This window comes from Heptranchias perlo, chromosome 34 (assembly GCF_035084215.1).
Source record: "Heptranchias perlo isolate sHepPer1 chromosome 34, sHepPer1.hap1, whole genome shotgun sequence".
In the NCBI taxonomy this organism is placed as follows: Eukaryota; Metazoa; Chordata; class Chondrichthyes; order Hexanchiformes; family Hexanchidae; genus Heptranchias; species Heptranchias perlo.
Genome location: NC_090358.1, coordinates 13,709,568 through 13,737,218, shown reverse-complemented (window position 1 = coordinate 13,737,218; position 27,651 = coordinate 13,709,568). Strand labels below are relative to the sequence as shown.

Below are 27,651 nucleotides of genomic sequence, written 5' to 3'. Positions count from 1 at the left end.
AATCATGCAGTACTCTCTGCACAGTACAGGTGTAGAGGCAATGACAGATGAGACAAATTCATTAGAAGTCACCATTTAAAACTAATAAATGATTGACAAATTGCCATTTTAATTGTTTTGTACCTATAACCTGATTTGCTATTGCATTGAGCCCAGCATTCAAATTTAGAATTTCAGTAGCAAAAAAATATGTAGGCAAATCAACGTGAGCTTCAGAGTTAAGAATACAGGAAATGTTCAAAAAGTTACAAGCTTGAAGGGGCCTGTATCATAACGTGTGTTCGTAGCTGTTTCATCCAAGAATGAATACAAATTTACATAAAAGGTCAATGTCACTGTCATTAAAGATGATATCGCTAAATCACAATGCTGCAGTTAGTTTTTATTTGTTTTCAGCTGACAATGGTGCTGGAACTGGATTGCTCAAGAGACGCTGACACTAAACCTAATTAGAAATCAATCCAAGACCAGTTTAAGACTTAGTGGGATCAAGCCCCACACCAGGACTTGAGCACATAATCTAGGCTGATACTTCAGTGTGGTATTAGAGTACTGTGTTGTCAGATGCTATTTTTTGGATAAGACGTTAAACCAAGGCCCCGTCTGCCCATCCAATTGGACATAAAAGATCCTATGACACTGTTCAAAGTGCAAGGGAGTTGTAATGGTGTCCTGGCCACTATTTATTCTTCAACCACCATGACCAAGACAAATGAACTGGTTATTTATCGCATTGCCATTTGTAGGGCCTTGTTATGTGCAAATTGGCTGACATGTTTGTCTGCAAAACAACAGTGACTACACTGCAAAGATTATTTGGGAAGTGCTTTGGGGCACCCTGAGGATGTGAAAGGCACTATATAAATGCAAGTTTGATCTTCTTAATGGTTGAGTCATTTTAAAATCTTAGTTTAAAATGATAACACGGACTGTTCAAAGGTACACACTGCAAAAGAAACATCAAAAATCTTTCAGCCATGAGATCCCTTTCAGATGGTTTATCCTATCTTAGGAACATAGGAACAGGAGTAGGCCATTCAGCCCCTCGTGCCTGCTCCGCCATTTGATAAGATCATGGCTGATCTGTGATCTAACTCCATATACCCACCTTTGGCCCATATCCCTTAATACCTTTGGTTGCCAAAAAGCTATCTATCTCAGATTTAAATTTAGCAATTGAGCTAGTATCAATTGCCATTTGCGGAAGAGAGTTCCAAACTTCTACCACCCTTTGTGTGTAGAAATGTTTTCTAATCTCGCTCCTGAAAGGTCTGGCTCTAATTTTTAGACTGTGCCCCCTACTCCTAGAATCCCCAACCAGCGGAAATAGTTTCTCTCTATCCACCCTATCCGTTCCCCTTAATCTCTTATAAACTTCGATCAGATCACCCTTAACCTTCGAAACTCCAGGGAATACAACCCCAATTTGTGTAATCTCTCCTCGTAACTTAACCCTTGAAGTCCGGGTATCATTCTAGTAAACCTACGCTACACTCCCTCCAAGGCCAATATGTCCTTCCGATGGTGCGGTGCCCAGAACTGCTCACAGTACTCCAGGTGCGGTCTAACCAGGGTTTTGTATAGCTGCAGGATAACTTCTGTCCCCTTGAACTCTAGTCCTCTAGATATATAGACCAGCATTCCGTTAGCCTTATTGATTATTTTCTGCACCTGTTCATGACATTTCAATGATCTATGTACCTGTATCCCTAGGTCCCTTTGGACATCCACTGTTTTTAACTTTTTACCATTTAGAAAGTACCTTGTTCTATCCTTTTTTGATCCAAAGTGGATGACTCTTCATATCTTCATAGCTGAACTAAAAATGTGACATTTTAATTTTTTTTAATTTACAGGATTCACTTAATAAACATTTTCATTTGCACCCGCCATGGTGATCTAGTACCCATTTAGCTTTAGATTTGCCTTTTAATTACATTTCCTTGTGCACTTTAAGAAATACAACAGGTAGCTGCATTCCTTGCAATGTAAACAATTATGAAAACCCTTATCAAAAGGATAGTTTTTGAAAAGTGCAAAATTTTGAAGAAACTAAAAGGCCAAACAGTAGCATTTTTTGATTAGTAACATATGAAATGTTAAAAATGTTAGACCTAAAAAGAATGTAGTTATAAGAACTGATGAGGAGTTCCTTGTAAGAGCTGGCAAGTATGAGGGAGCCCTGTTCTGTTGCATCTTCTGTTGGAACACATACAGTAAGCATTTGTACTGGGAACAGTCAGCCAACACTGTTGGTGCTTTTCTGAGTTTGTAATTTTTTTAGTCATGTACAAAAACATGGGTGAAATATTTTTTGTATTAAAATCTTTGGCAGAAGTGGCTGCATCACATCTACCAAAGGATTTGATCTCCCAAAGATTTAACTTCAAATCATAACTCCTTTACCTGCATAAAGAAAGCAATCTAGTGCTTCCACAAGATTTGAGAAATCTCAGTGATATAACTTTATTCCTTAAGATGTGGATAACATATATAAAATAGCATTTGCGATTTATTTCATAATATAAAACGTAGTAGAAAGTGTATTTTGTTAGAATCTTAAGTTTTATCTTAATAGTAGTGGTGTTTTAATTGTTTTGCATATTTCAGTAGTCAATAAGACGTGCAGTTTCAGCACTTCAGTCGTTGGCCGTCAGCTATACAGCTGTTACTATGGTGCTTCTGATGAATTACAACTTCAGTGTCGTTGCCAGACTGGTACTGCAACATCTTTGATCTGAAAATTAAATGGCTGATCAAACTGGATTCATCCAGTTATATGTGACTACCACGATTACATCGCTCTTCCACAATCTCGGAACAGTTTTGGCCAATAATTATTTAGTTGGCTTCATAGCTTTTAACACACATTGTAGTGGAAAATGCTTGCCTTGGCCATTTGATTTCGTAAGTTTTTTTGGACCTGTGATCTTTCACTTTTCTTTGGTAGAATAATGGGTTTCTAAATTTAGAGTCCTGTTTGTGTTTTTTCTTTTTGCCTGTAGGCCATTGAATAAAATCCTTCTAACTCATTAGTCATGTCCATGTTTATCTCTTCATGAGTTAACTAGCCTGTTTATTTGCATTTTTTCCCTGTTGATATCCTAATCCTTAATCGCAGTGACATCACAGTGGATTCTTGAAATAGAGAATAATGGATAACCCAGATTTAGTTCGAGAGTAGTCTCATCAAGGGGTTCAGATGATGGCAAACACTTTAGCAGTTCACTTAAAACAATCGCCAATGAAGACATGGAAACAGCAATTTTTCTCTGAGACTCCATCTTCAAGCACTCCCAAACCAGCTATAATTAGACAATCCAAATCATTTGCCTTAACTATACCCTGTACTGCACCAGTGTGAATTTTCCATTTCCCGTACCATCCATGGGCAATTTTCTGGTAGATTTGTGTTATGGGTATCCTCCACTAGGACCTGGGTTGAGGCTATGTAGGCCCATTTTGCTTTCAATCCCGCCACCCATCCCCCCACCTCTTCTGACTCCTGGCTTCGATATGGTTCCATAGGTACTAAGTACCATCTGGTACATTCCCCAAAAAGCCATTATTCATATATGAGCCTTGACACTGAATTTCGTTGTGGAGGCCATCATAGCTAATCCTGATTCTGACATCCACACATGCACTTTTCAAGCAGGAAAATCCTGGTTGACTGTTTTTCTTCTTCCCTAGCCCAAGCGCTCTTCTACAGCTGCCCCCCAGCTGAGGTCAGTTAAGTCGGCACAGACCAGGGATTGAACCTGGGGTCCTTTGTGCAGATCAGCCATGCATACAATTGATAAATTTGCAGAACCATCAAGGAAGCTCTTGATTAAGATCTTTACAACCAGCAGAAGATTTTTTAACCCCTCCAGTGTGCAGTGGATTTGAACTGAGGTTCCAGATTGAAAGGACAGTGTTGCAAAACACTGACTGCACTTCAAAATTACTTCTTTGGCTTTAAAGCACTTTGGGATGTCCTAAGGTCACGAAAGGCAATATATAAATGCAAGTCTTTTACTGTGGTACCAGTGCTTCCAGACACTGATCGTTTACCATAGTATTCCCGTGTAGCTTCAAACATCTTTATGCTACTGTCAAAAAACAAACAGCCAAAACATCAGAAACTGTGGACCAATTTTATTGTTAAAAGTACCATTCAGGACCCTTTCTTTTGAGTGCTTTTATAGTCATCATATGAACAATGATTAGATTACAGGCTTAATCATTTGTGGATTCCATTAGCAGGATTAACTTTGAAGTCTTCAATGTTTGTGGCTCATTTTTCTTTCTGATTTAAAGAAGGTCTTTCCTCAACTTCATCAGTTTCCTTAATTGAGGCTGTTTTTGTTGCGACTAGAGGGTGGGGTTATTCAGATGATAGACATTGCCATCTTAATTGATACTGTTGGAGGTTCATTTATCTGTGCAAGGAAAAAAATGAATTATCACTCTTCTTGAAGGAAGCTTTTTCTTCAGCTTAATAAAAAATGTTATTTAGTAGGCTGTTGTCCCATTTCATGACCATTAGAACTTTTGTTGATTACTTTTATATTGGGAAAAATAATTTCCACAATTTTATTGTGCATTGTAAGAATTTTGAAACAAAATATTGCTTAATAACTGCATAAATAATAAACCTTGCTGATTATGTAGAGATCATTAAAGTTTCTTCCAGTATACATGTCTGTCTTGTATGGTTTAATATACATTCTGGCTCTGTGCTGCAGTTGTTTATTGGGTCACTCCTACAATTGCCAGTGTGATAAGCTGCTGTACTCTGAACTTCAATTTGCCTGAGTGCAGCTGAGAGCAGGGAAGTACTGGCTACTGCTGAACAGACAGGAAACTATAGTAGAGTTTGACACTGTGGGTTTCACTATTGCTGCCAGCCAATCCGCTTGCACGGCTGTTGCTATGCTTGCTGTAAGTCTGCCTCATTGTAAAAGCAGTGCGTTGCATAGTGATAGGCTGGAGCTAATATGCACCACAGCAGAACATGTTGTTTTGACCATTGCAGACATCTGGTGCACTCAGATACTGACAGTGCAGCCCAGCATTAGCCAGAGGCAACTTCCTTTACTCAAGGAGTCAAACATTCTTTGTTCAAAAAGGAAAATTATGACTGCATAGAAAAGGTGTGTACTGTGGAGAGTGTTTTTATATGTTATATTTTCATTGCTTTCTCTTAGTTTTTTTTCCCTGTAACATGTTTAAGGGGGTGGAACAGAAGAGTGTACACAGAAATGTAGAGTTTTCCCTAACTTTGTTCTTTACGCGATGGAGTTCAGTAGATTTATTACGTATGACTCTCATTATCATCAATTACCCAAGGATAGGAAAGGTTCAAGTTGTTTTCATTATGTTTTATTTGCATTTTGTAGATCCGCTTTCTTTGATTTCTGGCTGCGAGAGTATTTTATCTACAAAAGAGTTACCTCCCTCCGAGACCTAGCAAAGCATTATCAATCCTTTGTCGTTATTTGTCTGCTTTAGGTGGGACACAGCTTACAATTTATGCAAATAACAGACTAGAGCCCTTAGAAAGGCACCTTCCAGACAGCTTTCTGCATTTTCATGGCTTCTGTTCGAGGCTGTGACTTTGATACATTCTCAACCCATCTCGTCTTTAAAACAAATCTATATAAAGGCAACAAATTCACCACAGCACCTGCTTTTTTCATTATTTAATTTGCAAATTAGTGCTTTACACACTAGTGTAGAATTTATTAATCCTTTCCAATGTCTCTGGCAGCAGAATTTTTTTTCTGGTGCACTTTTTTCTGAGCCTACAAACACTACCAAGACACCAATAAGTTTTTGACATTTTCAAATTTTAAGAAATTTTATAACTGACTTTCTGGCACTAGAGAGAAATTTTTTTTGAAAGGCCAACACTGATATACACACATCTTTGCTAATGATTCACGGTACAATTGACTGTTCATCTTGGGGAAGCTACTGTATGAAATTTGACAGTAGCAGGCAATGAGGTCAGTCCTTGTGACTGTTTGTTCCCCCTTGCTCACAGTTTGTCATATTCACTGAGAATATGACAGTATTGTGGTCTTGCTCTCTGGCATGGCATGCATTCTTGTGTGCTCTCTCTCTATGTGTTGTACACTTGCTTTCCTTGGGGCGTGTTTTTTCTCTTTCTCTATTTCCTTCTTTTCTCTGGACCACCCCCATCCGCTTCCCCACATAAACACACCCCTTCCTCATTTGTGCCTGGCCCTCCACCCGCTGTAACTCATCTGCATTTGGCCCCCTTCTCTTCCAAAACATGTGCATCAGCTCCCTGATGTTTCTCTCTTGTCCCCACCCCCCCAATTCATATGTGGCTCCTCTTCCTGGACTCTCCCTATCAGAGTTCACCTCTATGTGCCCCTTCCCCATATTACTTCTATGTGTCTTCACCCACCTAATTTTCTTCCCCCTGTGCCACATGTCACGGTAGAAGGCTCTGTCTCTCCTGTGCCATATACACACGCTCTCTTTGTTCCTTCCCTTTCTCTCTTCATTCCCACTGCCACATAGAAGATTGGCATATAAAATTGGAAGGCACAGCATAGGTGAAATGTTTTTAAAGTGGATTGACAATTGGATTGAGCAGAAGAAGCAAATGATGTTTTGTATCTGGTGCCGGATCAGCACGGAAAGAGCTAACTTGTGGGCTGCCTCAGTGATTATTACTGCGACCGTTGCTGCTCACATGGTATATAAATGACTTGGAAGTCTTAACGGAAATAAAGTTCTCCAAGTTGCAGATCATACCAAACTGGGAGACATTGCAAACAACCAGGAGCAGGTTGATTAAAATGCAGAAGGACGTGGATAGATTGGGAATTGGGAGTTGGGATGAAGTGTTGTGGCTAATGCCATTTAATGAGATTGGGAAAGAAGAATGAAGGTTGATTGCTGAAGCCAACAGCACAGAGTGCGGCAGCAGTGAAGAAAGCGAATAGGCCTTTGGGCAGTATAGCCAGTGGAATAGAGCACAGATCTCAGGAAGTGACTGAGTGCTGGTCCGGCCCCACCTGAGTGCTGTGTACAGTTCTGGTTACTGTATTGTGAGACAGACTTCCAGGCTTTAAAGAGGTTATGGTGAAGGGCAACTAAATTGATAGCTGAGATTGGGCATTTGAGTTGGCTGCAGAAGTTTGGAATGTTTTGACTGAAGAGAAGGCTCAAGGATAATCATATTGAAGTATTCAAGATCTTAAAGACAACATCAATAGCTTTGAATTCATGGGGTCTTTGATGCACTTGGGGCATTATAGGGGAGGGTGGGGCAGAAATTGGAGTGGGATTTGCTAATGCTGGGTCACCACTCCCTTTTTTGATGGGAACATGGGTGGATGGGCAGTTCTTTGCATCTGACGTCAGCGAAGGAGGCAGGACAGGTGAGATGGTACAGTCCAGTAGAATTTCTGTCATTTCTGCGTCTGGTGCCGCACGTGTATTATTATAAGCATGCAAGAAGCAGGCGTGTAGTACTGCCAGGTGGCAGAATTGGGGTCCACCAAATTTGGAAAGGCCAGTATCTGGTCGAAAAGCTATTGGCTGCCCTAAGGAAAGCAACCTTCTTTGCATCTCATTCTCACTTTTTTTTTCCTCTTTCCTCCCCCCTTCACCCGAACAACCTTCTCTCTTCTCTTCTCCCTCTCATTTCCCTTTCCAGTAAGGGGACACTAGAGAGATGAGACTGCCCCAACATCCACAGCACAGCTGAAAGCAATCCATTAAAACTGGTTGGTTGTGTTTTGTCCTTCTTAACTTACACCACATCACTGTGTTCCCTGTAGTTAATCTCTAGTGGCTCTGTGTTACAGTACCTAGTTTATAATACTCAAATCTATTGAAACATTTAGAAGTCTTGCAACAAAATTTAGTGGCACTAATGGTAATATATATTTTGTTCCAAAATCTGAGTGTTGTGACACGGGTCCAGAAGATTGTGGGTTGATTGATAGTCCAGTATTTTCACTTTTGTTATTTTGTGTTTCTCCACCCCAACCCAAAAAGGTTACTTAACATGATGGTTATGGTTCTCATATTGAGCAATATAATTTTTACTGAGGGATGTGGAAAAACGGGTCACCCAATTCTTAAAAAAAAATACGGAAAGCTTCAAGACTAGTTGCCACACCTCTTTTCTGCCACTAGACCTCTATTGAGCTTTGGAGATACTAAGCTGTGGAAAGAGGAGTGCCCAAACTTTTTGTCTTTGTGGACTGCATACATCCATCCCATGGAGCCTCCAAACCACATGTAAAGTTCATGTTCCCTTTAATTTGCATATCTTCCCAGCTGCTTTCCCGTTCGACAGGCAGCCAGCCTGTCAATCTGGATAGCTGCCGGGCGAGAAACCCAGAAACTCCCCCCCCCCCCCCCCCCAACCTCACTTTTTCCAGCTCCAAGTTAAAATCCAGGCTATGGGGTCTAGGGATCTCATTTTGAAAACCTATGCTCTACAACATTTACAGAATGAAATTCCACTGATGTATAAACCTGTAGCTAAAAATCCAACATGATCACATTTTATGGAATTCAAAAAGTCAAGCCAGTAATTGGAAGCAAGGATTTGAGAAAGCATTGGAAGCAATTATGGGTCACATTTAGAAACATGAAACTGCTTCAACCAGTCTTTTGGGCTATCCCTTATTCCACTCAATACCTGTTTATTATCAGCAGATGATGTTAACACATAACCTTTGTAAAAATTCTACAACAGTGAGGTCCAAATTGCAGCCCACAGGCCACATGCAGCCCCAAGCTTTGGCAATCCAACCCTTGAATACTGGGCAATCTGTATGTTTACATGAGCATTGGGTGACAGTGTTCTGTTGTAGGTGAGGCCATTTAGATTACTAATTATTTCAATGTTTAAACTAAGAAATGTGTGGTTTAAAAATACAGAATACAAAACGATTTAAATTGTTCCAACCAAAGCAATAGTATGTCATGAGTAATTCAGTGATATAGTAGAACTGTTACAGTTCTACAGTCATGGGTTTCTGTACCAGGTGTAAACCTTGGCTCAGTGGTAGCTTTCTCGTCACAACATCATGGTTTCAAACCCCACTCCAGAGACGAGCACATAATCAAGAATGGCACTTCAGTACAGTACTGAGGGGGTGCTGCACTGTCTGTGGCCCCGCCTGCCTCTCAGATGGATGTAAAGGATCCCATGGCACTATTTGAGGAAGAGCAGAGGAATTCTCTCGGTGTTTCCAACATTTCTCTCTCAACCAACATCACTAAGACAGGTTATCTGGTCATATATCTAATTGCTGTTTGTGGGACCATGCTGAATGCAAATTGGCAGTCACGTTTCCCTACATGTGACTAGACTTCAAAAGTACTTTGTTAGCTGTGACGTGCTCTGGGACGTTCTAAGGTCATGAAAGGCATTATATAAATACATGTTCTTTGTTATTATGTGGTACTGCACTTCTTAGTAGACCAGAAAGTTATCCATGTTACGCCAAACTATAACCAGAAAGTTATCCATGTTAGGCCAAACTATAACCAACACCAGTTACATTCTGTTGTTATACGGGTGTATTTCTAATTCATTATAAATGGTGCTAGAATCCATGGAATAATATTTTTAATATGCTAATTGGTGATCCCAACCAGAAAAAGATGGAATAGTGTTGGAGTATTGTGAGAGAGATAGAAGAGAATAGAAGATAAAAAGATTTGGGGGGTTGGGGTGGGTAGAAGAATGGAAAAACAAACTTGTGGATTCAGCAAAATTAAGTTTTGGAATCTGAGGTCTGCAGGAAGAAACAATTTCTGAACTTATTAAAAAGTGAGGTGGGTGTTTTTCAAGTAAAATTTAACATGGACAAAGAACACACATGACTTCAGACTAAAGTATTAGTGCTTTAGAAACTATCACAAGAAATGACTATAAGCATCAGCAATTGCAGCAGATTTTCTCTACTATTTCTGGGACTATGGTCCATAAATAATGAATTTGCCTATATATGTGTCATTGCCATTCTACCTGTGCATCTGCATAAAACTCTATTTTGGGTTTTGGTTTTGTTATTATGAAAATGAAATATAATTCAAATCAGAAGTGAAGTGCAGGCCATTCTACGTTCTAGCTCTTCAAATGCGGTTTTGCAAATCTGATATAACTTGCATTCATATAGTGTTCCCCATGACCCAGGTGTTACAGAGCGTTTATAGAACAGAGAATGAAAGAAGCACTGAATGGGAGAAAAAGTATTGGTTGAATTATTGGCAGGCCAAAAAAGTGGTTTAAGAGAAAAATCTTTTAAAAGGCTTTTGAAAGTAGGGAAGGATGTAGGGAGCAGTATCAGAGAGCGGAGCATGGTGGGTGAAAGAGCAGCCACAAATGATGGAGTGAAGAGGACAAGGAAAGAAGAGCAGACCACTGTCCGAGGAGTAAAGAGTGCGAGGAAGGACACAGGGCTGAAGGGGAACGCTGAGGTAGGGTGCGGTGTGGCCTTGAAGACACCAAAAATTGATTCATAGGGCACAGGAATCTCGCTTGGAAGTGTGCAGCTTGGAGAAGATAAGGACAAGGGCAGTGACATTCTGAATCAACTGTAGTTTGTGGAGGGTGGAAATATGGAAACCAATTATGAAAGCATTACAGAAATTGAGCCTCGAGGTGATAGACATCGATTAAAGGCTTGGTGGCAAGGGGAAGAGGTAGGAGTGAAGGTTGACAATACTGTAAAGATGGCGGGCAGTGGCCTTGGTAACAGAGCAGGTATGGGAAAGAAATTCCGCTTGGATCAAGCCACTACTCCTAGTTTCTGCACCACTGTATTTAGCCTGAGGTAGGAGTCAGGGAGATTAATGGAGTTAAGGGCACAAGTACATATGAGCCAACAGGAGCTAAAAAAGATGGTTTCAGTTTTGCCTGTGTTAATCAGGAATTCTTTTTGACTCATCCAAGAATGTATGTCAGACAAGCTGCTGCAGATTCAAGCAACAGCTTTGGATTCAATAGAAAATTAAAGCTACGTGCATACATATGAAACCTGATCTCATGCTTCCGGATGGTGTCACAAATAGTTAGCATATTGACATTGAAAAGGAGGGAACAAGAAGAATCCTGGGCTACATATGCAGCGAGCATGTGAGGATGGCCAGGACAATGTCATGAAAGTGGACAGTATTAACAGCGAGGGAAACTGGAGAGGGTAGGAACATAGTGATTAATGGGAGACAAAAAAAATCTTGTGAAATTTTCCTGTCAGGATATCGAAAGAAGTAGAGCCTGTTGGGGAGAGTCGAAGAGATGAAACTTTGAGGAGTGGAGACCAGAGGGTATTCTGTGGTGTGAAAATCCTGAAAACAACAAGAGGGGACAAGTCCTGGAAGCTGCCAAAGGGGATTGAAAACTTAAAGATGCCATGAGCGTCTGAAGCTGGAAAGTTAATCATAGGTTGGCTGGCAGCTGGTGGTTGAAAGGTAGATTTGGGTAGGTAACCTACAACTAAATGGATTGGGTGTCAGAGTCTGCCTAGTGGTCAGAGATGAGGAGCAGTCTGGTAGCTAGAGATGAAAAAACAGGCTTGCCGGTGAAGAAAATAACTACAGGAGAGACTGCTATTGAAAAAGGACAAAAGAGTTTCCATATCCTATTTGTTTTAAAGTGAAATATCCCAATATTAAAGCCTCTAACATATATGGTAATTGACCATGTTACTACACACTTGTTTTAAAAAGTTGAGCCAGTAATTGGAAGCAAAGATTTGAAAAAGCTACTATGGGTCACATTTAGAAACATGAAATCAAACACAAAGCTTCAGTCTTTCAATGTCCTTGTGGTGCAGTGACATCAGTACAACAAAAAGGTCACATTATAATCAAGAGTTGCTGCCTAAGCTTGTTGCAAAAGCCTTTTCACAAGGAGTTCTAGTTTTTTCATGAAAAAAGGACTTTTTCCCTTGAGTCATAATGTGAGATATTGTTTTAGTGTCACATTGTCAGCTTCACAATGTCATTCACATTGACTTTACAGTGTCAGCTGTGGCTTAGTTGGTAGCGCTCTCGCCTCTGAGTCAGAAGGTTGTGGGTTCAAGTTCCACTCCAGAGACTTGAACACAGAATCTCGGCTGCGTTGGTATCTGTCCCGGTTCATCCCCCAACAGTTCGATAAAACATGACACTGTGCTCTACGGGCTGTTCCCCAGGACTCTGAGACAGATATCGCCTGCGGCTGGAAGACCATCAACTCGGTGAAGGAGGCTCTTTGGTCCGCCCGAAACCTGCTGGTCTTCCAGCTGAAAGAGCTGTCCATGACCGAGTGTTGCCAACTGGCACACTTCAAGGTCCAGGAGTATGTGTGCGGGACACATTGAAGAGAGGTGCGACCTACGCAAAGGCTCTATGGGGAAAGGCCATCATATAAAGCCACCCCACCTGTATTGTGCAGAATGTATTAGAAAATATGTTGTGTTTTAAAATTGTAACAATGAGATCATAGTGTATACAATCTGTACTGTATTGCTTTGAATGCTGTGCTGCATTTTGTGCCCTCTATTTGAACTGTGTGTTAAACCGTATGTATCTTTTAAATTTTATGAAATAAAGTATATTTTGAAATTAAAAAAACAAAATCTAGGCTGACACTCCAGTGCAGTACTGAGGGAATGCTGCATTGTTGGAGGTGCCGTCTTTCGGATGAGACATTAAACCGAGGCCCCGTCTGCCCTCTCAGGTGGACGTAAAAGATCCCATGGCATTATTTCTAAGACGAACAGGGGAGTTATCCCTGGTGTCCTGGCCAATATTTATCCCTTAACCAACATCACTAAAACAGATTATCTGGTCATTATCACATTGATGTTTGTGGGAGCTTTCTGTGTGCAAATTGGTTGTCGCGTTTCCTACATTACATCAGTGACTACACTTCAAAAATACTTCATTTGCTGTAAAACGCTTTGGGATGTCCTGAGGTCATGAAAAGTGCTATATAAATGGAAGTCTTTCTTTTACAAGTAAAAAGGGTACGATAACCAAAGTAGTTGCAGACAAATCTCAGGAGAATAGACCGGATGAATGCGTGGCTGCAGGGATGGTGTAGGAGGGAGGGATTTAGATTCCTGGGACATTGGGACCGGTTCTGGGGAAGATGGGACCTGTACAAGCAGGACGGGTTACACCCGAGCAGGACCGGGACCAATGTCCTCGCGGGGGTGTTTTCTAGTGCTGTTGGAGAAGGTTTAAATTAGAGTGGCAGGGGAATGGGAACCTGAGAGGGGAGTCAGAAGGGAGTAAAGTTGAGAGCAGCAAGAGAGGGGAAGACCCAGGGGAAATTTACAATACAAATAGTACAAACAGTTGTTCAAGAACAAGTGAAAGGGAAAAACGAAGAGCAGCAGAAAGAAAGTGTACTTTAGACACTACAGATAAAGTGAAAACTAGAAGGTGTAAGGCGATTAACCCAGCATCAAAGCTGAAGGTCCGGCTAGGGTGTGTGACCCAACTAAGAGTTCTATATACAAACGCACGGAGTATAAGGAATAAATTAAATGAACTACAGGTTCAAATTCAAATTGGAGGGTATGACATGATAGCTATCACTGAGACATGGCTGCAGGATGGTCAGGATTGGGAACTAAATATACCGGATTATAAGGTCTACAGGAGAGACAGGGAAAATGGAAGAGAGGGAGGAGTAGCCTTAATGATTAGAGATGAAATCACTTCAGTGATAAAGGAGGATATAACGAGAGGTAAGCGGCCAACAGAGACCTTATGGGTTGAATTGAGAAATAGGAAAGGATCTAAGACTATTGTGGGAATTGTGTATAGGACCCCTGGCAGCAGCTCTGATGTGCTAGATTGTATAAATGCAGAGATTAGACAAGCGTGTAAGAAAGGCATAGTGGTCTTAATGGGGGACTTTAACCTTCACATAGATTGGGAAAAGCAGACTAGCAACTGTCAGAAAGGTAGTGAATTTCTTGAGTGTGTTCGGGATAGTTTTCTACAGCAGTATGTCCTGGAGGCAACAAGGGGGCAAGCCATACTAGATTTAGTAATGAGTAATGAACCAGATTTAGTTAACGGCTTAACTGTACGTGAACATCTATCCAATAGTGATCATAACATGATCGAGTTCAATGTCGTGTTTGAAAGGGAACAAAGTGAGTCAGCTACTAAGATTCTAGACTTGGGTAAGGCCAACTTCAAAGGGATGAGACAGAGACTGTCCACAGTAAACTGGGCAAATGGGTAAAACGACTGATGATCAGTGGGAAATGTTTAAAGAATCCTTTAACGTGATACAGAATCGGTTTATACCCCTGAGGGGCAAGAACTCTACTTGCCAAAAAAAACAGCCATGGACAACTAAAGAGGTAAGGGACAGTATAAGACATAAGGAAAGGGCATACAAAAAGGCAAAAAATGGCACAGATCCTGGTGAATGGGAAAGATACAAAGATCAACAAAGGGTCACAAAACAGATAGTAAGAGCTACAAAAAGAGAGTATGAAAAGAAACTTGCAAGGGATATCAAAACCAATACGAAGAACTTTTATAGTTACATTAGGAAAAAGAGGGTAGTCAGGAGCAGAGTTGGCCCCTTAAAAACTGAAAGTGGGGATATTGTCATTGACAATGGGGAAATGGCGGACATGTTGAACAATTACTTTGCGTCAGTATTTACTGTAGAAAAAGAGGATAGCATGCCGGAAATCCCAAGAAAACGAATATTGAATCGGGGACAGGGACTCGATAAAATTAACATAAGTAAAGCAACAGTAATGAAGAAAATAATAGCACTAAAGAGTGACAAATCCCCAGGACCAGATGGTTTCCATCCCAGGGTTTTAAAGGAAGTAGGTGAGCACATTGCAGATGCCCTAACTATAACTCTGGATTGGAAAATTGCATATGTCACTCAGCTTTTTAAGAAAGGAGAGAGAGGGAAACTAGGGAATTATAAATCAGTTAGCCTAACATCTGTTGTGGGGAAAATGCTGGAATCTATAATTAAGGATAGGGTGACTGAACACCTCGAGAATTTCCAGTTAATCAGAGAGAGCCAGCATAGATTTGTGAAAGGTAGGTTGTGCCTGACAAACGTGATTGAATTTTTTGAAGAGGTGACTAAAGTAGTGGACAGGGGAATGTCAATGGATGTTATTTAAATGGACTTCCAGAAGGCATTTGATAAGGTCCCACATAAGAGACTGTTAGCTAAGATAGAAGCCTATGGAATCGAGGGAAAAGTACGGACTTGGTTAGGAAGTTTGCTGAGCGAAAGGCGACAGAGTAGGGTTAATGGGTAGGTACTCACATTGGCAGGATGTGACCAGTGGAGTCCCGCAGGGATCTGTCTTGGAGCCTCAATTATTCACAATATTTATTAACGACTTAGATGAAGGCATAGAAAGTCTCACATCTAGGTTTGCCGATGACACAAAGATTGGCGGCATTGTAAGCAGTGTAGATGAGAACATAAAATTACAACGCGATATTGATAGATTAGGTGAATGGGCAAAACTGTGGCAAATGGAATTCAATGTAGACAAATGTGAGGTCATCCACTTTGGATCAAAAAAGGGAAGAACAGGGTACTTTCTAAATGGTAAAAAGTTAAAAACAGTGGATGTCCAAAGGGACTTGGGGGTTCAGGTACATAGATCATTGAAGTGTCATGAACAGGTGCAGAAAATAATCAATAAGGCTAATGGAATGCTGGCCTTTATATCGAGAGGACTAGAGTACAAGGGGGCAGAAGTTATGCTGCAGCTATACAAAACCCTGGTTAGACCGCACCTGGAGTACTGTGAGCAGTTCTGGGCACCGCACCTTCGGAAGGACATATTGGCCATGGAGGGAGTGCAGCGTAGGTTTACTAGAACGATACCCGGACTCCCAGGGTTAAGTTACGAGGAGAGATTACACAAATTGGGGTTGTATTCTCTAGAGTTTCGAAGATTAAGGGGTGATCTGATCGAAGTTTATAAGATATTAAGGGGAACGGATAGGGTGGATAGAGAGAAACTATTTCCGCTGGTTGGGGATTCTAGGAGTAGGGGGCACAGTCTAAAAATTAGAGCCAGACCTTTCAGGAGCGAGATTAGAAAACATTTCTACACACAAAGGGTGGTAGAAGTTTGGAACTCTCTTCCGCAAATGGCAATTGATACTAGCTCAATTGCTAAATTTAAATCTGAGATAGATAGCTTTTTGGCAATCAAGGGTATTAAGGGATATGGGCCAAAGGCAGGTATATGGAGTTAGATCACAGATCAGCCATGATCTTATCAAATGGCGGAGCAGGCACGAGGGGCTGAATGGCCTACTCCTGTTCCAATGTTCCCATGTTCATACAAGGGTGGTTTTGAAACTTTTGTTTGGGGGATCCCCTGAAAATGCTGACATGCTTCCAGCAGACTCCCTGCAAATGTTGATGCACTCCTGGGAACCCCCTCCCTTAACTTCAGAAAAACAATACCAGCAATCCATAGGTAAACAATGTTAGCAATCAGTGGATAGAAATAACATGCTAGCTTGTCAACAAGCTCAATGAGCCCCCTGGAATCCCAAGAACGGGTGGATTGAGGGCGGGTAGTTAAAACAATTGATTTTTCGAGTGTGACTGCAACCTGGCTCCAACGCGCCCACTTCCGGGTTCAATGAAGGTGCGTTGGATACGTGCAAGTAACCTACTCGGCGCGGTCAGGACGTAATTAGTTCAGGCAGGCGGGTAATTATCGCAGCAATTAATGTCCTTATAAGATGTTAATTAGGTCTTTTTGAATTTAATTTTACTGACCTTTTAAATTTAACGCCTCCAGCATGGTTTTCCTGGGGCTTGTGAATCTCACCAGTGAAAAGGAGGCGAGAAGTGCCTTTAGTGCTGTGTTTGTGGGCCAGGAGGAGCAGGAGTGTTTCCTGCAGGCCCAACAAGTTTATCTGCCATAATCGGACCCTCACGATTGGCCAACCACCCCCCCGCCCCCGATGTCCGAGATTCATCCCCACCATTGTCCAGCTGCTCACCTCCCCAATGATGGCTGGCTGTTCACCTCCCCCTCGTGCACCCCCTCCCCCACCCCCCCACCAATCCAACCCCAAAGATCCCAGTCACCCGACCTCCCCCATGTAAACTGGGAAGATGCCCGCCTCAGGCGAAATACAGTGGTGCAGAAACCAGGAGTGCTGCTTGATCCGATCTGAATTTCTTTCCAAAATCTGCTCTGTTACCAAGTCCACCGTCTACATCTTTACAATATTGTCGAACTTAACTCCAACCTCTTCCCCTTGCCACCAACCCTTTAATCCTCAAGACTCAATTTATTATTCTATGGATTGTAGCACCATTTATAATGAATTAGAAATATACCCGTGTAACAATAGCATGTAATTAGTGTTGGTTATAGTTTGGCCTAACATGGATAACTTTCTGGTCTGCTAAGACGTGCAGTACCACATAATAACAAAGAAAGAACATGTATTTATAGATCGCCTTTCATGACCTCAGGATGTCCCAGAGCACTTCACAGCTAACGAAGTACTTTTGAAGTCTAGTCACATGTAGGGGAACATGACTGCCAATTTGTATTCGGCAAGGCCCCACAAACAGCAATTAGATATATGACCAGATAACCTGTCTTAGTGATGTTAGTTGAGGGAGAAATGTTGGAAACATCAGAGAATTCCTCTGCTCTTCCTCGAATACTGCCATGGGATTCTTTATATCCCTCTGAGAGGCAGGCAGAGCCTCCGACAGTGCAACACCCCTTCAGTACTATTCTGAAGTGCCATTCTTGATTACGTGCTCGTCTTTGGAGTGGGGTTTGAAACCATGACATTCTGACTCAGCGACGAGAAAGCTACCACTGAGCCAAGATTTACACCTGGTACAGTTCTACAGTCGTGGGTTTCCGTAACAGTTCTACTACATCACTGAATTACTCATGACATACAATTGCTTTGTTTGGAACAATTTAAATCATTTTGTATTCTGTATTTTTACCACACATTTCTTAGTTTAAACATTAAAATAATTAGTAATCTAAATGGCCTCACCTACGCCAGAACACTGTCACCAATGCTCATATAAATATACAGATTACAGTATTGCATGACCATACATACAAATGATTTCTACCTATTTCAGTATAGCTTCCTTTCTCTGGAATTCATTGTAACCAGTCCTAGCATCATGATATAAAAGACTCCTCACTCTCTATCATTTCATAGAGCCACATGATAAAAACTAGATGGTCATATGGTGGCAATTAGCAGTAATGAAAGCTGTGATCTGACGAAAGATTGAAAAAACATTTTTATGGGATAACATTGTAAATGATTCAATCTTTCATTTTGTGGTTTGTGATGTTATGTGCACTTAAAGGTGTTGCAAGGCTGTAGCCATCATTTATTCTCTCCTAATGAAGGACCTATGGAAGGGAGTATTGATACAAGCTTGTATAGATATATAATTGTCTAAGTATGCAATACATTTTGTATGATGTACACGTAACACAAAACTCCATACAGCAATTTCAAACAAGATTGTCCTACTAGATCAAGAATGGAAGTTTCTATGTACCGTACAGTTTGAAAAAATGTTTCCTTTGTGAATCAATAAATGGTGAGTGACTAGAAACTGTGGAGGAGCAAAAGGATTTGGGTGTCTAGGTACACAAATCACTAAAAGCTAGTGCACAGGTACAAAAGTAATTAAAAAGGTGAATGGAATGTTGGCCTTTATCTCAAGAGGGTTGGAATACAAAGGGGAGGAAGCTGTGCTTGGACAAAGCCTTGATCAGACCTCATCTGGAGTATTGCGTTCAGTTCTGGGCACCGCAACTCAGGAAGAATATATTGGCCTTAGAGGGGGTACAGCACATATTCACCAAAATAAAGGGTTAAATTATGAGGACAGGTTGCATAAACTTGCATAAATTCTCTTAAGTTTAGAAGGTTGAGGGGCAATTTAATTGAGGTGTTTAAAATGATAAAAGGTTTTGATAGAGTAGATACAGAGAAGCTATTTCCTCTGGTGGGGGAATCCAGAACAAGGGGGCACAATCTTAACATTGGAACTAGAACATTCAAGAAGTACTTTTTCACCCAAAGGGTAATGGAAATGAGGAATTCTCTCCCCAAAAGGCTGTGGAAGCTAGGTCAGTTGAAATTTTCAAGATTAAGATCAACCGATTTTTGTTAGGTAAGGGTATTAGGGGAAATGGGTCAATGGCAGGTAAATGGAGTTGAGATACAGATCAGCCATGATCTAATTAAATGGTGGTGCAGGCTTGAGGGGCTGAATGGCCTACTCCTGTTCTTCTGTTCCAATGAAATTAGAAGCATTGTTCCATTTTCACTGTCAAAATGACAGTTTTATAAACCTGCAGTGCTGCTTTTTCACAGATGGGGAATGTGACACTTTGTTTACCTAATTTGCACTTTTCACACTACTTTTCACACTAGAAAATTTTTGCATGCTTAATGCTACCTATACACTAGAAAATTTTTGGTTGGTGTGAGTATTATGATTATAACAGAACTATAACATTTTGTCAGAAGTAATTTTATTCTTTTCTTTTGTTGCACTAAAATGTTCTATTTGACTGCTCACTAGATTTCCAAACCCTTCTTTAGTCCCGCTACTGGTGTTGTGAGCATAATTATTAACTTTTGTTACCGTAACATTATTTTTTCTTTGACACATCAAGACTTGTATATCACTTAGTATTCTGACTGGAACTCTAATCCAGTGTATTTACAAACTGTATTTGCTTTGAAGTTGTACAGAATTTGTTAAATGTATACAACAACTTAGATTTTCTATAGCGCTCCTCACATACAGAGAGTCATTGGAGTGTGCTTAACAGGTAGAGAACGATTGGACATGAAGTAAAAGGAAGAGAGCTCTTGTGAGGGGGTAAAAACATGGTCAAATAGAATGGTCTTGAAGGAGGGGCAGCCACCAATGGTGGAACAGTGAACAAGAAGTAGTTTGGTGTCAGCATAGCAGAAGGTATGCACAGGTATATGTGGTTGAAGGCGACCGTAGAGATAAGGAGGGGTGAGGCTTGGAGTGATTTAGAAGCCTACAAATCATTAATATAATAGTTCTTGTTTAGTGGGATTAAAGTCATTAAAATTTTTAATGCTCATGTTTAAAACGATATTGGGACTGGGTAGAAATGTGATTTATTTGTAGATTCACTGATGTACATGTAAAATCTGTATGTTAAATTCAGTTTTAGAACAGTAGACTTAAAGAATGAAGCATTTGTTGTAAAATATTCCTAAACTGCTAAGTATCAGTTGCGAACAATTTGGAGGCATTAATTAAAATCTGATGTTAGTTACATATAGCTTAAGAAAAGAAATCGATACTGATCTAGATAGCAATTCCAGCCTTTACTCAAGTGGAAATATTACTATCCAAATTAAATGTAGAGGTGCAAGAAAAAATAGGAGTTGAAGCAATGTCTTAAAACTAATGTCCAAATTGTAAAATATTAGCTCAATCTGCAAATAAGATTGAATTAAAGTGCATGTTTTTTTACTTTTCCCATGCTGTTCAATTTCCTGTAACTGTTTGAAAGTATAAATTCCATACTGCCAAAGGAAGGTGTAATTTCAGAGCAGTAAATTTAGAGAATGAGCCATTTAATTATAAAACCTTCAGAATCTGCTCAGTTTCACTTGAAACCAATTTGGTGGTATTGATTAAAAGCTAAGTTAAGATACCCAATCTGCACACAGTCACAATAATCACAATTCACCATCTAAATAAGCAGTTAATGAGGTATTTAACCCCTATAAATCACCAGATGGTAATTACAGCAGTAGACTTGATTTGAAAATTCTTGAACGTGGCATAAGAATTTTATGAATACGGAGGTTGAACTCACCGTAAAGGCAATGGGCTACATTTATGGCACAGGACTCTATCCTCTTTCCTCTGCCCCTCACAAACCATGCACGAGGAAAAGGGGCTTGAAGGAGATACTCAGCAGTTGAATGCTGAAAGACATGGTAAGAAATCTGTAAAAGATTCAATGAAGAGAAATTGCATTCAGCTGTTTGGTTGTGGTTCTTCTCACCTATCAAGGAACTGACACCATAGAAAAGAAAACGTGTCCCAGCTATTTGGCTTTGATAGTGTGGCTGAGATCCCAACAGTGGATGGTGGCTCCAACATAGACTCTGGTAAAGATTTTCTCTGTGTTTCTCTCCTTTTAAAGAATCTCACTCAATTTGAATGTTTGCATCAACTAATAGAACAGCATTATTTATGAATGCTGATGCAAAATATATAACAGTTTATCTGTTGATATAGAGACATGGATATTATGGTGGATGTTATAACAAATTGATGCTGATATATTTGTCCTTTCCACAGATGAACGTGGACCATCTGGAATCTTAACAACAAGCACCAAACCCCATATAGATAAGCACCACTCATCTATGCATCATCATAGACACTTGGGCTTCTGCACGAATAAAAGGAAAGAGCTTGCTTTATACACCTTTAGTGCCTTTAATGACCTTAGGACGTCCCAAAACGCTTTACAGCCAATGAAGCACTTGTAATGTAGAGAAACGTGGCAGCCATTTTGTGCACTGCAAGAAAATAAATGATCAGATACTCTTTTTTTGTTTGGTGGTGTTGGTTGAGGGAAAAATATATTGCCAGGACACTAGGAAAACTCCCATGCTCTTCGAATAATGCTATGGGAACTTTTACATCCACCAGATAGGGCCTCAGTTTAATGTCTCATTCAAAAAATGGCACCTCTGACAGTGCAACATTCCCTCAGTACTGCATTGGAGTGTCAGCTTAAATTATGTGCTCAAGTTTCTGGAGTGGGGCTTGAACCCATGACTGTCTGACTCAGAGGCGAGTGCTCCCATTGAATCAAGGCTGGCCCAATGGATGGTGATTCGCAATACTTAAAACATTCCTTAGCAGGGAGGATGTACCGTTTCTAGTGAAGGTGAATTGGAGAGGTTGTGGGCTTGTAGGATTTGGGTGCCATAAAGGTCAAGTAGGTATGAAGATCAATGGGCTAGGACCAGATGGAGGGTGCCTAAGACTGAATCTTGTGACGCCAGAGTAAGAATGTTATCTCAGGCTAGTGACCTGTCTGTGATGTGGGAGAGCTTGGTCATATACTTGCAGAAGTTTCATTGAATGGGCAAGGAGCTTTTCCTGGCAAATGTTTGATTCGCTCCTTCCTAGAATCCACTGACACCAGGAAGTGCTGATGATCCTTCCACTCAAATTCTACATTTGCAATTGGATCCAGTATCATCAACCAGTGGTAATGTTACTAGGAGAGTACCAAGGGCATAGTCGGATGTAATTAGATACTAACTAAGCAAGTTTGCAGATTTCATTATCAAATGAAGTATGTGCATCGGACAGACATTTGCTACTATGCTTAAAAATGTGTCTGTCTCCCATATAAGGATTTACTCCATAAAATTGTGTGGCTTGCTTTATCTGAACCACAAACAATGGGAATACTAATGGGCAAGGGTTTGGAATACAGCCCCCTCAGATGGGCACAACAAGGACATCTGAGCCCATTGCTAAACATATGTGTTTTACTGATGAAACATTCATTGTTTTGAGGGTCAGTGCAGATGACCACATATAGGTTGGACTGCCATTTAACCTCGACTGCCACCCAGAAGCGATGTTTCACTGAAATGGATAGTGATTCTTTAATCTCCCATAACATTCCGATATCAGTGCTAATGATTGCTTGTTTTTTGATTCTCTACTGTTATGTAACCAGCTGTACTTGTGGTCTGCTGAAATTTCTTTTGTGTAATGGAATCAGGAGCAATAGTTTCACACAGCATGAATTTATACCTCAGTTGTGATCACCCAAAAGGCACACTTCACCTGCTATGGGTGAATCAATTATGGGAATTGCATATTCACCTGGTGAATCCTTCTGACCATCTCTGTTCATTTTCATTTTGAGGGAACGGAAGATCTTATGATCACTATATTCCATCAGATTATCTATAGGCCTGATATCCTCATGTGGGTACAGTTGACCACATCTGACCCTTTGCCTCTGAACCCTGTACACATGACTCTTGTCATAGTTTTATCATGTCATTCAGGTCCATTGGATCCACTTCTGAGGCTAAGGTTCTCTCCTGGTTGTCCTTTCTTTGTGCACCTGTGACTTAATTTCATCCCACTCTAGATAATGGCTGCTTTGATTATTGCATTTGGCATACCTTTCTCCTGACTGGGAACTTCTACTTAGCTGGAGTTGAAAGACCTAATCTACTCCAATAAAGTGCATGACATTGGTGTTTGGAATTTGCTGCAGCCCTAAAGTTAATTGGATCCATCCCACTCAGTACTTGACATTTTTACTTCACCGGGATAAAAGAATTACTACTGTATTAAAACGACAACATTTTTATAAACAACTGTAAACGCCACCCAAATTTGGCTCAACACTTTGAATGTAATTTGTTGCTTGGAGTTGTCATTGTTCAAATTACCAACAGGTATAATATCTCCAGAACACTTGCATCCTAATTGGGTAGGCACTTTTTAAATTCAATGTCCTATGGCCATTTTCCACTGAATTTTAAAAATTAATGTTTGGTGAGCAGGGAGAAAGAAGTGACCATCTAAACCTCGAATGCGATTTGGACGGATTTCAACGCAAAAGCGTGAGATATGTTGGAGATTTCTTATATTAACCTATTTTTCCCACACATTGAATTGACAGTGTGTCTGTTTGATGTCATCACATAACACAAAGTAATTAACTGTGGAAGACCTTTCAGTCTCTCTTTCCTCTTACAATATATAGGCTTTCAAAACTCAAGATTTGCTTCACCTAAGTACTATTTCTTGATTTGCCTTGTCTTCGCTATTCCTGTTTTCAGCCTGCCCTCTGGCCTTGACAGTTCACCTAGGTTTCTCATATCAATTGCCATAATTTTTAAGTTGTGGACATCGAGCGCTCTGAACTAAGCTGAAGCATTGTACTAGTATCCCAGGTACCAACTGCAAAGAATTTGCAAAGTGAACCAGACTTCGGAGTAGCAAATTGCCAGCCATAAAACTACTCTCAGAGCCAGCCAGTGAAGCTTAGGCAAAAATCTTAGCAGTATTGTGGAAGTATACATGAAATTCTAGGTAGCACCACTCTTTGATTTGTGCCACTTGACACACCCCTATGATTGATACCTGCTTCTTTTTGATCTTGTTAAGCTGCAAGAGTAAGATTACAAAGGTGAAGTTGCATGCAAAAATTAAGTTTGGTATCTAGCTGGACTTTGTTCTGTTTCTGAAATAAAGCTAAACGTTAATTGTTTTATACTTGATGTCCATTTTCTGAAAACATTTATAAAAACTTTCCAAGACCAATTTCAATGATTTTAAATTTTGTACAATATATTGAATGCCATCTCCTCTCCACAATCTTAAAGATGAGTGTTGTCACTAGGCTTATAGCATATTCGTACCATAAGCTAAATAGAAACAAAGAAGGTTCACTATTGTGCAATACTGTTAACTCGTATTTTCTTTAGCATTGCCATAAGATGTTAAAATTGTACTATAACTCTGGATGCATAATCTTTCTGGAGAGAGGCAGTCTGAGACTCCCAGGAGACGTAGTTTTATACTGCTAGCTGACCCTGCATGGAATATACTATGACCTGATGGGTACCAACTGGAGTTGATTTAAATGTTTAAAGTACATACACTCCTACCCACATACACAAAACATTGAAATTGTAATCACTGGGAGGGGAGCTCTGCATATGTCTGTAAACACTATTGTGGATAGCTCTCTCCTAGACTAGAGAAATGCAGTTCTCGCTAGGTAGTAAAAAGAGAGACTTACATTATATAGCACCTTTAACGACCTCAGGACGTTCCAAAGTGCTTTACAGCCAATTAAGTACTTTTGAAGTGTTGTCACTGTTGTAATATAGGAAGCATGGCAGCCAATTTGCTCACAGCAGGGTCCCACAAACAGCAATGTGATGATGACCAGATAATCTGTTTTTTAAGTGATGTTGGTTGAAGGATAAGTATTGGCCAGGACACTGAGGGGTACTCCCCTGCTCCTCTTTGAAATAGTGCCATGGGATTTTTTACGTCCACCTGAGAGGGCAGATGGGGCCTCCGGTTAACGTCCCAGCCGAAAGACAGCACCTCTGACAGCGTAGCACTCCCTCGGGGGTGTCGGCTTAGATTTTGTGTGCAAGTCTCTAGAGTTGGGCTTGAAGCCACAACCTTCTGACTCATGCAAGAGCGATACCTCTGAGCCATGGCTGATATCATCGTACAAAGCATTAGTTCTGGTTTTTAAAACTTATCCATGAGTGCTACACAAACGTAAAATACTTAATGGACTTCTGATCCAGAGTGCAATCAAAAAGTTATACATACATGTATATGTGTAAAATAAGTTTTGAAGTTGTGATCATGCAGAGCTTTGACATAATCTGAAAAATATTTACAATGTTTCATGCTTTCACTCACAACAATGAGAAGCTGCAGCTTACTTTTCAAAAATAAAATATTCAGTCACTTAGAATATAAGCTTATCAAACTTTTGGGAATGCTCAAAATTCCAATACTTCAATTTTGAATAAAATTATTGCCATCAGAATTAGTTCTGTTTGCAAGCTTAATAAAGTACTGTAGTTGTGTCCACTCACAAGCAAGTTAGGGTGATCTGTTACAGCTAATTTCAGAAGAAAGCTATTGTGTTTGCAACCCTAGAATTTTTAAAGTTTAGTGTAATGAGATGGTACTGCATTCACTTCTTACACTCAACATTTTAAACTTTAAATTATTAGAAGGGTACCTTGATAAGGTTGGATAAATTAGTGAGGGAGGAGGTTTGTGTGGAGCAGAAACGCCAGCATAGACCAATTGGCCCAAATAGCCTGTTTCTGTGCTGCAGTTTCGATGTAACTCTATTTTAAGCTTATGTTTTGTGGCAATTTGATAAATTGCAAGTATAGCGTTCACCGTGATATTGATTTGCAGTGGTATCCTATTGACGCCCCCCCCCCCCATCTCAGCATTCTATCCAACAAAAATTTAAGCTTACAGTGGACAAACTCACCGTTAGATTTAAAATAAATCTGTTGTAACAAAATTCAACTTTTTGCTAAATATAGAATCTCTAGGTATATTTGTGGAAACACACAATTATCTACAATTTTGCCTGTGACATGGTGACCCACAGACTTTCAGTTGTCAAACCAGCAGGATCTAGATGGATTGGGCTTCAGTCTCCACTGCTGATGCTGAGTGAGCAAATTCTTGTTTAGTCTTAGAAGCCATGTAATGGAGTCTTATCTGCTCAATTCATTTAACCTCAGCAACTTGAATTTTGTGTTTGGGATGGGAGAAAAGATAGCATTGTCATACTGAGCTGAACCGTCCTGATCTCCACTAGTATAGCACGAAAAGAAAATGAACACTATGGCACTTCTCACTGATTAACAGGACAGTTGTGTTAAGTGGTAACTATATATGAATATGCAGACATAGCCCAAATGATGGAGGAAGGAATACTGTCAAAAATACATACATTTCTGTTGTAGCTAGATGCAGCATACGTTTAAAATGAAATGAAAAGGTATATGCAAATCTTTTAGGACTCAGTAAATTAAAGAACAGGAAATAAATGAAAAAATATATTCCAAGTTCAGGAACACCCCAGCCCAATGAGGTATAATGTAAATGATATTACTGCAAACTCGCTATAGTAGCTTTGATTGTGGAGGTACATACGCACAGTACACAATAGACTGACAAATGGTGTTAACCCCAGTTGTCTTCTCACATTTTTGTGTAGCCAGCAAGATGGGGTAGACACTAGTGCGGACATTGTTTCTGTTCCTAGCACGGTAATTCGTGTATGCACTTTTTTTTAGTTTTTATGATTCATTTAAATTAATTTCTTGAAGCAATGTAATCTGGCTTATTGAAGGTGAAGCTGCTTTGGGAGAACCCACCACCCCCTTCTAGAAAGGTCATCTCTTGATTCATGATGGCTAAAGCTAGTGTAGCCATGCACCAACACTAAATCTGTGGAGTGGAAATGGGGTGTCTGGACCCAAACTGACTCGGAAGTGGAGTGAGGCTGCCTCCTCTAGGGATTCTCACTTTTTTTATATTTCAAAATAAATGTTATTCATTAAAATTTGTAAAGGTACATACAGTGCAATTCAAGTCCCGCTTCAAAAAATACAATACAGATTATACAATTTGCAACAGTACATACAGTACAAAACAATGGGCCTGATACAGGCAATAGTTATGCACCATACATTGTAAATACAATTCATGGCACCCTAGGATGTCTCCTTGCATTACATTCATTACTGATTACAGATACATTACATTTTGTTCCGTTCATTTATCATTTTACATTTCTGCCCGAGTGGGTTTTTCCGATTCCAGCCCCTTGATATACAATGGTAGGAGGGCTCTAAACGATAGCCTTTCCCCATAGAGCCTTTGCATAAGTCGCACTTCGCTTCAATGGGTCCCGCAGCACGTACTCCTGCACCTTGGAGTGTGCCAGGTGGCAACACTCTGTCGTGGACAGCTCTTCCAGCTGGAAAACCAGCAGGGTTCGGCGGACCAAAGGGCCTCCT

The 27,651-nt window shown here is 40.3% G+C and overlaps 1 protein-coding gene and 1 long non-coding RNA gene across 3 annotated transcripts in view; both read left to right on the top strand.

Moving 5' to 3' along the window:
- The window catches only part of atosa (atos homolog A), an 80,398-nt gene that overhangs the window by 5,682 nt on the left and 47,065 nt on the right, over nucleotides 1-27,651 (top strand). The window lies entirely within an intron of this gene.
- Nucleotides 5,002-24,341, top strand: LOC137301815 (uncharacterized). Its single transcript, XR_010958356.1, has 3 exons — nucleotides 5,002-5,138; nucleotides 21,089-21,186; nucleotides 21,380-24,341. It is a non-coding gene; the product is annotated as an uncharacterized lncRNA (long non-coding RNA).